This window comes from Oryctolagus cuniculus, chromosome 13 (genome assembly GCF_051225735.1).
Source record: "Oryctolagus cuniculus isolate XC-2025 breed Fujian yellow rabbit chromosome 13, ASM5122573v1, whole genome shotgun sequence".
NCBI classification, from domain to species: domain Eukaryota; kingdom Metazoa; phylum Chordata; class Mammalia; order Lagomorpha; family Leporidae; genus Oryctolagus; species Oryctolagus cuniculus.
Window position 1 is genome coordinate 66,643,739 of NC_142879.1, and position 14,750 is coordinate 66,658,488.

The 14,750-nt window shown below is 40.6% G+C and overlaps 1 protein-coding gene across 3 annotated transcripts in view; it reads left to right on the forward strand.

Moving 5' to 3' along the window:
* CNST (consortin, connexin sorting protein) overlaps nt 1-14,750 on the forward strand; it is a 91,681-nt gene that overhangs the window by 997 nt on the left and 75,934 nt on the right. The gene's annotated exons all lie outside the window — the stretch shown is intronic.

Below are 14,750 nucleotides of genomic sequence, written 5' to 3' on the forward strand. Positions count from 1 at the left end.
TTAACCTATTGGGCAATTTAGAAGACCTGATTCTTTGAAAGTGATTTCAGTGTTTGAAGCTTTAGCCATTATCTTTGCCACCAAAACAGCCAATCAGCTTCCTGCTTTAAATACGTGCAATCCTTTTTGCTTACTGTACTCGCAGCATGATTGAGCTTGGCATTTTAATGCACAGGGAAGGGTTTCTAAGGAATGTGTCACCAAGCAAATAGGCTGAAGATTGTATGCCGCTGATGGAGTTCAGCTAAGGAATTGACTGCCTAGCACCGCCTAGTTTGGATTATGAATGTGTTGAGACACCGAGGAAACGAGCTAATCAGCTGTTGTGGAAGCCCTGGGGACTCATTGATCTTAGTTTTCTTCCATTCTTGTTTTGTGCAGTTTTCTCATTGACTGTTTTCTCCAAGTGACTTTGACATTCTCTAAACACCTGAGAAAGCTCCCGCTACCCTTTGCTGAACTGTCTTGCCGTCTAGCCTTAAAAAAATTTTCATATATTCAGAAATGCACTGAATTTTACCCTGAGAGCCTTGGATGCCTAACGTTTTAAAATCAAATACAGCAGAATGATGTTTTCAAGTAGAGGAAGGACATGGTTCCCTCACAGAAATGTGTCATTTTAAAGGGTTTTTCCCTTTAAAAATTGTTTTAAATGCTTGTTTTAAAATGCACTTTCTTATTTCATAAGTCTGTGGACCAAAGTTAGTTTACTCCTGGAGGAACCAAGTTAGTTTTTTAATTTTGCTTTTGAGTGCTGACATTTTCCTTTGGTTTTGGAAAAGAATTTGGTTGTAGTAATTATTTCCCTTTTTATAGTGTCAGTGTTTACTGGTTTGTGGTTGAAGGTGCTGGAATAGTAGACAGAATTCATAAACATGTTATTTTACATAATATTATACATGTTATTTTCTGAGGCCCTAGGTGCTGGAAATGAAGGAAATGTTTGCTCTACTTTAAAGATAAACCTTATAATTGGTATTAGACTTACTTTATTGTAAAAACTTGCTTTGTGTATTTTCTTATTTCAAAAGGTGTGGTTTTTGCATCTTGTGCTGTTTTTACCCTTTTGAAGTAAACTTTTTTAAATGGTGCCAGAATAAAGTAATTTGGAGAATTTTTGTAATATTTTAAAGTTACCTTTCTTATTGGTAGAGAACGTAAAATGTCTTTTATTTTGGCTTTTAAATGACAGCTGTTATAGGGAAATACCAAGTGATGATTCTAGTTTACGATCAAAGTTAAGGCTGTAGGATTATAACTACAGAATGCAGTAGAAACATCATATAAGCAACGTAAGTTTTCTAGTTCTCACATTAATAAAGTACAAAGACCCAGATGAAACTAATTTTAATATATTTTATTTAAGTCTATAATTATTTTAACATGCAGTCAGTTAACGTTGTATATAAATCTGTGCAATCCGACATGCTTTACTCTGGTTCAGAATGCTGTGTAGTAGCATGTAGCTGATGACTCCCTAATTGCACAGCACATAGCTGGTGATATGCCAGGTAATGCGTCCAGTGCCTTCCTGCTCTGAGAGTCTTATTCTGAGGGGGTGAATTCAAAACTCCTTTTCCTCAAAGTGCTGTGAAATTCAAACCAGGAAATCTCGGCAGTTTGTTCCTCTTGGTGTTGGCTGTGTTGACACTGAGCTCCATCCTTGTGTAGTGAGCGCTGGGGCCCAGTGCTTGTTTAGTGAGGATCATGAGATGAATGGAGTGCTCAGTCATTTCCTGGGATGTCGTTGTTCGAGTTATTTACGTCTGCGTGTCAACAGTGTGTCAGTGCACGCTGTGAGTCCTTGTCTAAGTCTGTTGGCATTAAGCAGGGACAATCAGAACCTCCAAGAAGACTGAACTCTCTCATGGGCAAGTAGAGTACCTGCTGTTGTGGACTTTTCTGAATCAGTGTCAGGTATGGCTAGGAGTTCTATCAGTGTGCTTTTCTAAATTGTGGTGCTTCTTATCAAAGGAAAGAGCTAGCCTTTTAGCAAATTTTAGAAAGAAAGAAGGGTATATTTATGACTCTTAGAACTCTGAGAGCCTGAGTTGAGCATAAGAGTAACATTTGCATATGGTGGTTCTGGGGAAATTTAAAAGGAAATGTAGAAGTTTTTATAGAAAGCTACTGACAGCTGTCTAGGTGTGTCCTTTAAGTTGTCTCTGCAATAAGGGGGGCATTTGCATGGACCCATCTCTAGTTCAGAGCTAAGAGAGAACCCGGAAGCCAGCTGATCTCAGGGGGATCAGCCATTTTTCTAAACTCCTGTGTCCTAATGATCTTCCCCTAGGTAGTACTTCAGCCACAGTGTTACATCTATATTTAATATACAAATTAGCATGAAGGCCTGCTATACACTGTAATTTAACACAAGAAGCAAGGCCTCTTCCCAACGGTTACAAGCTAGAGAAATTCCAAATTACCTGCTCAGTAAACAGACCCCCTTTGCAAAATCTTATTAAAGACCTGACAAAATAGAAGCAGTGTGTGAATATTTAGAGCATCACGGACAGAATTAGAAGGGGGTATAATTACTCAAAGTTGCTTACTTCTAGCCGGCGCTGCGGCTCACTAGGCTAATCCTCCGCCTAGCGGCGCCGGCACACCGGGTTCTAGTCCCGGTCGGGGCGCCGGATTCTGTCCCGGTTGCCCCTCTTCCAGGCCAGCCCTCTGCTGTGGCCCGGGAGTGCAGTGGAGGATGGCCCAGGTGCTTGGGCCCTGCACCCCATGGGAGACCAGGAAAAGCACCTGGCTCCTGGCTCCTGCCATCGGATGGGTGCGGTGCGCCGGCCGCAGCGCGCCGGCCGCGGCGGCCATTGGAGGGTGAACCAACGGCAAAGGAAGACCTTTCTCTCTGTCTCTCTCTCTCACTGTCCACTCTGCCTGTCAAAAAAAAAAAAAAAAAAAAGTTGCTTACTTCTGAGATGTTTGTACTTTCTATAGGAAAATATAGTATTTTCATTTGCCTTTGAAACTATGTAGTTGTCCACTGATACCCTTTTAGTTTGATAAGAAAGAAAGTACATTTGGAGGAAGAACATGGACAGTTATAGGTGAAAGGATACTAATTGGCAACTATATAAAATTGATAGGAAGACCTAAGGAATATGAGAACTGTAGTTCAAGATAGTGTATTGTATTCAAGATTTTTTTTTTTTAAAAATTCCATTTTCCCGCTGGCATTGATTTATTTGAGAGACCTACAGAAACAGAGTTCCCATCCACTGATTCACTCCCTAAATGCCTGTGGCAGCTGGTGGAAGCTAGGAGATGGGAGCCAGGAGCCCAGTCCAGGTCTCCCACATGGGTAGCAGGAAGCCAACTACTTGAGCCATCACTGCTGCCTCCCAGCATCTGCAGTAGCAGCTAGCCGGAGTCTGGAGCTGGAGGTGAGCCGCAAACCCAGGAACTCAGATGTGAAACAGCATTGTAACTGCTGGGCCAAACGCCCAATTAGTGTTTAGGATTTTTTGCTAAATGAATAGACTGTAGCTACTGTTACCACAGGGGAGAAAAATGAGCAACTATGTGAGATGATGGATGATTTGTTTCTCTATAATAACCATTTTACTATGTAAATATACACAATAAAATTTATTTAGGAAAGGAAAATACATTGTTTAGTTTTTACAAGACAAGTCTCAGGAAATTTAATTATTTGAGGAAGAGTAACTGATATTCCAGTAATTTTTAGTTTTTGAAAAAAAAAAAAAAACCCTTTTAAGATTTGAAGAGCCTCCAAAAGGATTATATTCTGAGAAATCCTGACTGTGTCTTGATACTGTTATGTAGCATTCTCAAGTTTTAGGGCCTTCAACACTTTAATATATGCAGATGACTTTTTTAGGAATCATTCCTGTGGGGGAAATTATATTTCCTATCAACCAGGGAATACTTTTGTTTTTCGAGGAATTTGAATAATTCATTTGTAATATTCTGTAAAGAAATACATCCTCTTCAGCATTCTCAAGTCTTTATAGTAGCTTGAGACTTCTTACATTGTTTTAGTTTTGAGAGACTGCTGTTTACCATATTTGGAGATAGAAACTTTTTGCCTTTATTCTGCTCTCCCTGCCATCTCAAGACTTCCTATTTTTCTTCATCATTAGCCATGTGGAATGGAAAGATAGTATGTGCCTGTCAAGGTTCTGACAAATCAAGGTCCTGTTTCCTTTTAGGCTCTCTAGTAAGAATTCTGAAAGTGAATGGTAAATTTAGCCACTTTCATTGACACTTGAGCATTTGCCATTTGACAATATCTAGGTGATTGTAGGAATGAACATTATTTTGTAACTGTCATAATACCCTGTTTTCCCTGGAATGCTAGTACATGATTAAACAATTATGTTTTTATATATTGGTTGTGTTTTGAAAACTCTGAATTAGTAGCTGTGGGATTTGAATGACGGCAAAATAACCTTTTAAACACTAATAATAGATTTTAAGTAAATAATTTCCTAAAAATATGAACTTTATGATAAAATATAGAATGTTGTTTCTGGACATTTAAGGGTGTAACAGTTGTTTTATATGTATTTTGTAATTCAATGTTTCTTTTCCTTTCTTTCTTTCTTTTTTTTTTTTTTCTTGTATGCTTGAAAGACAAACAAAGATAAACAGAGAGATCTTCATTTGCTGGTTTATTCCCCAACTGTCCACAACAGCTGGGGCTGGACCAAGCCATATCCAGGAGCTTAAAACTCAATATAGGTCTTCCAGTTAAGTGGCAGGTACCCAAGTACTTGCCTCCTGGGGTATGCAGTAACAGGAAGTTGGAATCAGAAGCAGAACTAGGACTCACACCCATGCCAGTGAACTCCACTGTGGGACGTGGGCATCCCACAATCTAATACCACCACCAGTTATGTTTCAATTTTATGTGCACATTTTCTTGTCCACTATTTCTCTCTTCTATGGGTATTATAATTACTACAGTAGAGCAATATAAAATTTTTTTTTTTAATTAAAATCGTTAGGGGCTAAGATTTTTTAATGACACTTATTTTTGCCAGATTGTTTTATTTACTGAAGTCTAATTGAATTAGATGTTTTAACTTTATATAGTAACAAATACCATTTTAGATTTTTTTCATTCATGAGGCATGGAAAATGTATTCTTAGACTGGGTCGACAAGGTTTCATACCAAACAACCAACATGGTTTCCTCCCTCAGCTTCAACTCAGTTGAAAAGAGGAGCACAAGTTTTTTGTAGAAACTATGCTGATTAGAAAATGGTGAAATTTAGTTTCCTGAAAAGATTTCTTAAAGATTTATTTATTTATTTGAAAGGCAGAGAGAGAGAGAGAGAGAGAATGTCTTCAATCCATTGGTTCACTCTCCAAATGGCTGTAATGACCAGAGCTGGGCCAATCCAAAGTCAGGAGCCAGGAGCTTCTTCCAGGTCTTCCACACAAGTGCAGGGGCCCAGGCAATTGGGCCATCCTCTACTGCTTTCCCAGGCTGTTGCAGAGAGCTGAATTGGAAGTGGAACAGCCGGGACTTGAACCGGTGCCCATATGGGATGCCAGCACCACAGGTGGCAGCTTTACCCGCTAAGGCACAGCGCCACCCTCCCTGGAAAAGATTGTATATCTACCTATTTGTGATATCTTAATCAAAATTCAGCCATCAGGCTTCATTTTCAACAATTTGTAAAGCAATCCCTATATTCTTTCTGTCCCATTATTTTAAAATTTGTTGTGGAATTCTTTGTCATGCCAATTAGAATTTATAGCTGTAGCGCTGGGTAAGCACTATAAAGTGAAGATTTTACGAAATGGCATGTGTCTCCCTTACTTTATTTTTTAAAAATGTTTATTTATTTATTTGAAAGGCAGAGTTACAGAGAAGCAGGGGCAGGGGGAGAGAGAGAGAGGTCTTCCATCCGCTGATTCATTCCCCAGATGGCCACAATGATCAGAGCTGGGCCTGGCCCACCCGAAGCCAGTTGTCAGGAGCCTTTTCTGGGTCTCCCACGTGGGTGTAAGGGCCCAAGGATCTGGGCTATCTTCCACTGTCTTCCTAGGCACACCAGCAGAGAGCTGGATTGGAAGTAGAGCAGCCGGGAATCAAACCTGGGCCCATATGTGATGCTGGCACCTTAGGCGGTAGCTTTACCCACTACACCACAGTGCCAGCCCCACAATATAGTTTTATAAAACCTTGTTTTATACCTTTGTCAAACAAATGGTTAAGAGTATTAAAATACTATAGTTTTAATGATCTGTTATTGCTTTAAAATTTATCGTATATGTATGAAATTGCCATTTTCTCATTCAGTTATTCTTAAAATCTTGCCTATATTCCTGCTAAATGAGGGTCTTTTTGCTTTTCACTTGTTAAACTTCTTTATTTGGTGAAGCATTAAGCCTTTTTACTGTAAAGCAAATTTAAACTAATCTCAAAAAAAAAAGAGGAAAGGAGAGAAGGAGGAAGGGAATATCGTTATATTAGACTTGTAAAGAACTATGTTGAATGTTAAAAACTAATAATTTTTAAAATACTCTAAAAAATCAGTGCTGTTGGGGCTGGTGCTGTGGCGCAGCGGGTTAAAGCCCTGGCCTGAAGTGCCAGTATCCCATATGGGCACCAGTTCGAGTCCTGGATACTCCACTTCCGACCCAGCTCTCTGCTATGGCCTGGGAAAGCAGTGGAAGGTGGCCCAAGTCCTTGGGCCCCTACACCCGCATGGGAGACCTGGAAGAAGCTCCTGGCTTCTGGCTTCGGATCAGCAGCTCCGGCTGTTGCGGCCATCTGCGGAGTGAACCAGTGGTTGAAAGATATCTCTCTCTCTCTCTCTCTCTCCCTCTGCCTCTCTGTAACTCTGCCTGTCAAATATATATATATATATATATATATATATATATATGTTTAAAGATTTATTTATTTAGGGGCTGGCACGGTGGCACAATAGGTTAATCCTCCACCTATGGTGCCGGCATCCCATATGGGTGCCGGTTCTAGTCCTGGTTGCTCCTCTTCTAGTCCAGCTCTCTGCTGTGGCCTGGGAAAGCAGTGGAGGATGGGCCAAGTGCTTGGGCCCTGCACCTGCATGGGAGACCAGGAGGAAGCACCTGGCTCCTCGCTTCAGATGGGCACAGCTCTGGCCGTTGCAGCCAACTGGGGAGTGAACCAATGGAAGGAAGACCTTTCTCTCTGTCTCTCTCTGTCTCTCACTGTCTGTAATTCTACCTGTCAAATAAATAAATAAATAACCTTAAAAAAAAAAAGTGAAAAGTCAGAGCTACACAGAGAGAGAGAGAGAGAGAGAGAGAGAGAGAGAGATGTCCTCCGTCTGCTGGTTCACTCCCCAATTGGCCACAACAGCTGGAGCTGCCGATCTGAAGTCAGGAGCCAGAGCTTCTTCCGGATCTCCCACGTGGGTGCTGGGGCCCAAGGACTGGGCCATCTTCTACTGCTTTCCCAGGCCATAGCAGAGAGCTGGATCAGAAGAGGAGCAGCTGGTACTAGAACCGGTGCCCATATGGGATGCTGGCCCCTCAGGCCAGGGTGTTAACCTGCTGTGCCACAGCACAGGCCCCTAAAATAAATATATCTTTAAAAAAAAAATCAATGCTATCATTAAGAAGAACTCAGAAAGCTGTGCATATTTGTTATATAAAATGTAAAGTACAGAGAAGTGTGAAAAGAAGAAAGTAATTAAAATTTTTAGTTCTCTTCATTTCAGTGATAAACTAAAAAATAAGAACTTACAGTTTATGCCATATTTGGTTTGTGAACAGAACTTCAATTTTTTACAGCACATCATATTAAATTAATGTTCTTTTATTACTGTTTTTATTGCTTGTATTTGTAGATTCATTTTGGGTTAATAGTTGTCTTAAAATTACAAGCTCGTAAAAATTTTATTTTTACCACTTTAAGAAATTTTATGTAAAAATAATGTCAGCACTGAAGGACCATCATAATTATTTCTTTCAGTAGTCATTGCAGAAGAGTAGTGACATAATTTCTCTGTATTGAAAGGGTTAAAAATATCTATCTAGTGCCCTGGCTTTATTACTGATGAAAGCCTTGACCAAGCTCTTTAAGCAAGTTAACAGAGGTTGGGTCAGAATGAAGTTTTCAGTGTTTACAGTCCAATATTTCCCTTCTTAGGCTTTATTACTCTTTTCTCTTTCTCTCAATTTTTACTAAAAGCTTACCTTTTATTGGTTGTTTCTTGTACCTCTGCTTTTGTCTCTTCAAATAGAATACTGTAGCACAGAAATTAAAGTTAACTCTATCCCATTCACTCTCTCCCCCATACGCTGCAGTGAACCCTGAAGTATGGTAGTAGGAACTCAGTGAATCTTTGATAAGGGCCTTAATTTTGCCTTTAGGAATCTGTGGAAACTTGACCTTCAGAATTCCGACAAGTGTCAAAGTGTAAACTTTTGAAAGTCTTGTGCTAACATGTTTTGATTTTCTAAAGTTTTAATTATTGAATTGGTTTCTTAGATGTGTTTAGAGACCATCCTACCTCGGTTTTTTTAAATATATACTTTTGATGGGACACTGTCAAGTTACAGCTTTTTTGAACATTACTAAGGTGGGCATCTTTTTTTCTTTTTTTGGACAGGCAGAGTGGACAGTGAGAGAGAGAGACAGAGAAAGGTCTTCCTTTGCTGTTGGTTCACCCTCCAATGGCCGCCGCGGCCTGCGCGCTGTAGCCAGTGCACCACGCTGATCCAATGGCAGGAGCCAGGTACTTATCCTGGTCTCCCATGGGGTGCAGGGCCCAAGCACCTGGGCCATCCTCCACTGCACTCCCTGGCCACAGCAGAGAGCTGGCCTGGAAGAGGAGCAACCGGGGCAGAATCCGGCGCCCCGACCGGGATTAGAACCGGGTGTGCCGGCGCTGCAAGTCGGAGGATTAACCTAGTGAGCCACAGCACCGGCCAGCATCTTTCATTTTATTAAGAAGTAAATGTGCTGGAAATCATTAAGATGAATGCATCAGGGCAGCATTGTGGGTAACAGATTGTGGACCCAGCTGCTCCATTTCTGAACTAACTCCCTGCTAATGCACCTGGGAAAAGCAGTGGGCAATCGCCCAAGTGCTCCGGCTGCCACACCTATGTGGGAGACCCAGAGGAAGCTCCTGGCTTCCACCTGACCCATCCCTGGCTGTTGAAGCTATTGTGGGAGTGAACCAGGGGGTGGAAGATCTCTCACTGTGTCTCCTTCTCTGTCACTCTGTCTTTCAAATAAATAAAAATATATCTTTTAAAAAATGAAAATGCATGTATGATTAAAAAACTTCCAGAATAACTTTTATTAATTTTTAATTAACATAAAGGGAACAGATTTCATGTATTTCATAGATAAAATTCTAAGAACATAACCCTTCCCTTTGTCTTTCCCTCCCTCCTCCTTTCTTTATTTTCTGTTAATTTTTGGAATAAGATACTTCATTGTATTTTATAATCATAGGCTTAATGCTGAACTACATATGGTGTTCAACAAGTAAAAGTAGAGAGAAATTAGCCTGTGGCGGGGGTGGGGTGGGGAGCCTGAGGAAAACACCTTTCTTTGGAGAGTGATGTAACAGCCTTGGAAGCAGCCCTTGGGAGCAGCCTAGTATTTTACACTAGAGTCCTCCAATACCTGGTAACTTTGCAGGTGGTCTCAGCCTTCCCCCCAGGGAAATCTCCCCAAGAGAATCGTCCCTGCCCAGCCTGATAACACTGGGCAGTAACACCTTCACAGCCTTCCTCCAAGGAAGGCATGCTAAGGGAAGCTTTCCTCCTTCCAGAGCCAGGGGTCTACCCGGTGAGGATAGCACTGAGCAGTAAAACCTTGAGAGGAATTTCACCTAATTCATGCTCAGCAAATCATTTGTCTAGAAGAGAGAGGAGGGGAAGGAGAAATGGCAGCTGGAAGAACTAGACCCCATTCCCTTAAAAACTCCATTCTAAATGTAAACTAGGTACTCTCAGATTCTGTCTGGAGAGGTGTCTATCCATCCTGATGGGATGCCCTCTCTCAGTAAACCTTACTTACCACTCCTCTCTGTCTCACCTTTGAATTCTTGTGCAAAGACAAGAACTTATTCCATTCACCTCCATTCACAATTCTGCTTCCCTCTAACCATCCCCTGGGTCTGTTTTTGAGCTCAACTTTGAAGTTACCTTTTGATGATGTCTTGTACTCCATCATCTATTTTATGCCCATTAAATCAAATTTGCAAAGTAGCTGGCATTTGAGATTACTATTTTCATCTTTTACCTTTAAAATTTTAGAAACCTCCTACTTGTAAAACAATGTATTTTCTTAATTTCATGGTTTCAGGTGGTTACAGTTCATACTGGAACTCATTTTATTTCATTTGTTTCATAGGTCTTTATTTTCCTTTTTTAATAGGCATGGAAGTGTCCTTCATGTTTTTCTGTAGTAGAGAGACCTAGTCAAGAATGTGAGAAGGTGACCTTTCAAGTAAAGTTGTAGCTGAAGAAAGAAAATGAAAAGTCTAGGTTAAAATACATTTTACCCTGGTCTCATTCCACTTAGCTCCTCTCCATTTTAGGAAAGAGCTTAAACAGTTCTCCTATATTTTCTTTGAATAATTTAAACCTCAGTTTTAAATTTGCATTGCCTAAACAGCAAGGATTTGTAATTACATTGCTATGTTAGAAAAGTAGAGTGAGCCCATTAACTTGGTTCCTTTGCTTTTCTACCAATTCGTGCCTCTTTTTTGGAATTTGCTGACTTGTGCTTGTTGTGGTTAATCTTTCACTGACAGTGCTCTCAGTTCTAAAGTTTCCCTTGTATTTCTGTTTCCTACCAGATAAAATTTATTTAACTTTGTAGAATTAGTATTCATTTTATTTATTTGAAAGGTTGTGAGAGATATCTTTTATCTGCTGATTCACTTCCCAAATGTCCACAACAACTGGGTCTGGGCCAGGTCAAAACCAGTAATGTGGAGTTTGGTCTGCTACCCATGGGCATAGCAGGGACCCAAGCACTTGAACCACTGCTCACTCATTCCTATGGTGCACATCTGCAGGAAGCTGAATTGCAGGCAGAGCTAGAACTTGAACCCAGGGACTCTGATGTAGGGTATGGGTGTCCTAAGTGGAAATTTAATTGCTGTGTCAAATACCTATCCCCTACCTGATGATGTTTGTGGGGTTTTGTTAAGTAAATTTTAAACATTACCTTAAGTGATAGAAACAGGTTTTTTTTCCTAAATCTGTTTTCTTAGATAATATGTAGTGAAAAAGAAAGTTTATTTATTGAGCTAGCATTTATTAAGGTCTCTTTGTGTGCCTGGGGCTGTGTTTTGATAAGGAGTGTAAAAGAACAAACAGACACATTGTCTTGCTATAAGCACTTAAATTCTAGTTGAGAAATAATAGTTACACACACATGAAATAACTTGAAATAAACCCTTAAGCAATAAATAAGCAAATCTGAGCCATGGGTACTAGATACCTAAAAAAACTACAGTGCTTGTTTAATTAGAAAATGAATTTCTGGGCCGGCACTGCGGCTCAGTAGGCTAATCCTCCGCCTTGCGGCGCCAGCACATTGGGTTGTAGTCCCGGTCAGGGCACCAGATTCTGTCCCGGTTGCCCCCCTTCCAGGCCAGCTCTCTGCTGTGGCCAGGGAGTACAGTGGAGGATGGCCCAGGTGCTTGGGCCCTGCACCCCATGGGAGACCAGGATAAGCAGACCAGGATGGCTCCTGCCTTCGGATAGGCCCGGTGTGCCAGCTGCGGCAGCCATTGGAGGGTGAACCAACGGCAAAGGAAGGCCTTTCTCTCTCTCTCTCTCACTGTCCACTCTGCCTGTCAAAAAAAAAAAAAAAAAAAAAAAAAAGAAAGAAAGAAAGAAAAAAGAAAAGAAAATGAATTTCTGAAGTGTGTTAGTATACGTTTTGTATTAGGTATTGCCTCAAGTTATGATTGAACTTTCCTAAAGCTAGATAATACTGTCACAATTTCATGTCCTCCTCCTCCCAACTTGTCTTCCAACACCTAGCTCAAGTTCAACCTTGTTTATGTGTGTACTCTGCCCTGTGAGACAGTATAGACTCTGGAGCCCATCTGCCTCAGTGGAATCCTGATTCTGAGAACTGCTTGACCTACGATGAGTTGCTTAAGCCACTAATGCCAAAGTTTGCTGATTTGTAAAATGGAAGCACTGATCATAACTATCTAATGGAATTGTGAAGATAAATGAGTTACCATATGCATGACACAGAACAAGCTCTGTATAAATATTTGCTATCATTCCCATATTCTGTCATTTGGTTACTCTTCCCAAGGAGTTAAACATTCCTATAAAGTTGTTTATTTGAACTGAAAGATTTTTTTGAATTTTGTATTTTAATATCGTGCTGTAGAACACATGTTTTAATGTCAAATTAGTATGTAGTGCCTTCCCACCTCAATTTTTGGAGTGAATGGATATTACCAGAAAATGTGCATTTATTAACCTGTGGCTCTGCAAGTCCCTGGTCAGCTTTTACTCTTTCTGTTACATATTTCTTCTTTGTGCCCTGCTGCCTGCTAAGTTCTGCATATGTGTGCTCTGCAGTAACTTATAAGCTCTTCTGTTTTGATGATGAAAGCAAAGAGAATTGTAACAATTAGTGGATGTGTTAGGGAGCCATCCATGTTACTATCACTAGAAAGTTCACAGTTTTACAAATGGCCAATAAGATGTTATGTTCAAGTATAAAACATGAGTGAAATTGCCATCCAACAGTATTTCTACTTTTTTTTTTTTTTTTTTTTTTTTTTGACAGGCAGAGTGGACAGTGAGAGAGAGAGAGACAGAGAGAAAGGTCTTCCTTTTGCCGTTGGTTCACCCTCCAATGGCCGCCGCTGCAGCCGGCGCACCGCGCTGATCCTGGCAGGAGCCAGGAGCCAGGTGCTTTTCCTGGTCTCCCATGGGGTGCAGGGCCCAAGCACCTGGGCCATCCTCCACTGCACTCCCTGGCCATAGCAGAGAGCTGGCCTGGAAGAGGGGCAACCGGGACAGAATCCGGTGCCCCAACCGGGACTAGAACCCGGTGTGCCGGCGCCGCAAGGTGGAGGATTAGCCTATTGAGCCACGGCGCCGGCCCAGTATTTCTACTTTTAAAAGTACTTAATTGGTGTCAGAGTTTCCTTAGCAAACTCACACGCTGAAGGAGAATGTATTCATTTAGTGGACTGTGTGCAGTACCAGCATAGGCACCAGGAAGAAATGTTGAGAAGCGACAGTGTGTAGTGATTGACAGTGCTCACACCAAATTCAGACACATCTGTATTCAAATCTCAGTTCTGCTACTTACTTGCTAGATAAGCTTGAGCAAGTTACTTATCACTGTTTCTACTTCCTCATCCATGATAGGGAAAATAGTTGGGTTTCTATGAGAAGTAAGTGAAATAGGATACATACTGTTAGCACAATACCTGGCACTCATGAACAGTTGAAAAAATGTTCCAATCTATAACTATTTTCTGAGGCGAAACTGCTACATGGGAACAGAAAACAAGGCCTTGAGCTGAGGAACCTGGTAGAGCATTGAAACTAAGATCTCCACAGGATGTCAAGACCCTTGAAGAACTCTGTTTAGAAAGTGATGGAATAGGGATATGAATGGGGGAGTGGGCAGAATATGCCTAGCAGAAAAGGGATATTTTTCTATCTCATTCTGGGTAGCGTTGTGAAAAGTAGGACTTCCCTAAGAATTTTTTAACTGTGGCTCTATTAACCCTGGGGTTTGAGGTTCGTATTAATACTTTTCTCAGCCGAGAAGTAGTGTAGAAAGTAACACACCTGGGATGCCTACAAGAGCAAAAAGCACAGAAGGTGTGATCCTTATATCAACCTGTGGGAGATTCCCACAGATAAAGCCCCTCACTGCAGAGGAGCTCATAATCCAAAACACATTCTAATGCACTGTGGGCAAGAATTGGAAGAAACAACAAGCAATAGATTTTGAGCCCCAAGAGCTAAGAAAATATCATTTCTCATTTAAAAATGAGTATCAACCTTTTGGAATGGAAAAGGATACTGTCAAAATAAAATAATCATAAAGTAATATTGAGTGTAAATCCTAGAAATCAATGATAGTCAGAAATAAAGGGGTAAATTGGTAAATTACCCCTTTACAATTACCAATTTACAGTTACAGCTGAAGAAAGAAGTGGTTAACTGGGAAGATACTTCTAAAGTTGGATTCTGAACCCAGGCCCAGATTGCAGCTTAACAATATAAAGAGAAGTTATAAAAGAAATGTTGAGTAATGTAGATCATAAAGTAAGGAAATCTCATGTACATGTAACAGGAGTTACAGGAGAGAGAACATGATTGGGGGAGAGATGATATTTAAGGAGATATGTGCTAACTGGTTTTCAGAATTGATGAAACATGGACACTGAAATTTGAAACCATGTAGAATCTTAAGAAGAATATAAGAAACTAAATTTCTGCTCAGAATACATAGCAAGAAATATCTCTGTCTAGGCTGTTGATTTTTTAATCGTATAGGATTTCATCAGTGTGGTGACATTCAGGGACTAATTCTAAGGCTTAAGCTTATATTTACAGATGATCTCAGCAGTTTCCCACACATTATCATTTTTATGACAAAGAAACTAAAGCCCATACAGTTGAATTAATTTGACTACAATTACACAGCTGTCAAGCAGAGGTGCTTGTATTTGAACTGAGGAGGGAAATGACTCCAAAATCATAACTTCCTTTCATCTTGCTCTATCCTAGCCTTCTTTTTTTTGTTTGAAATG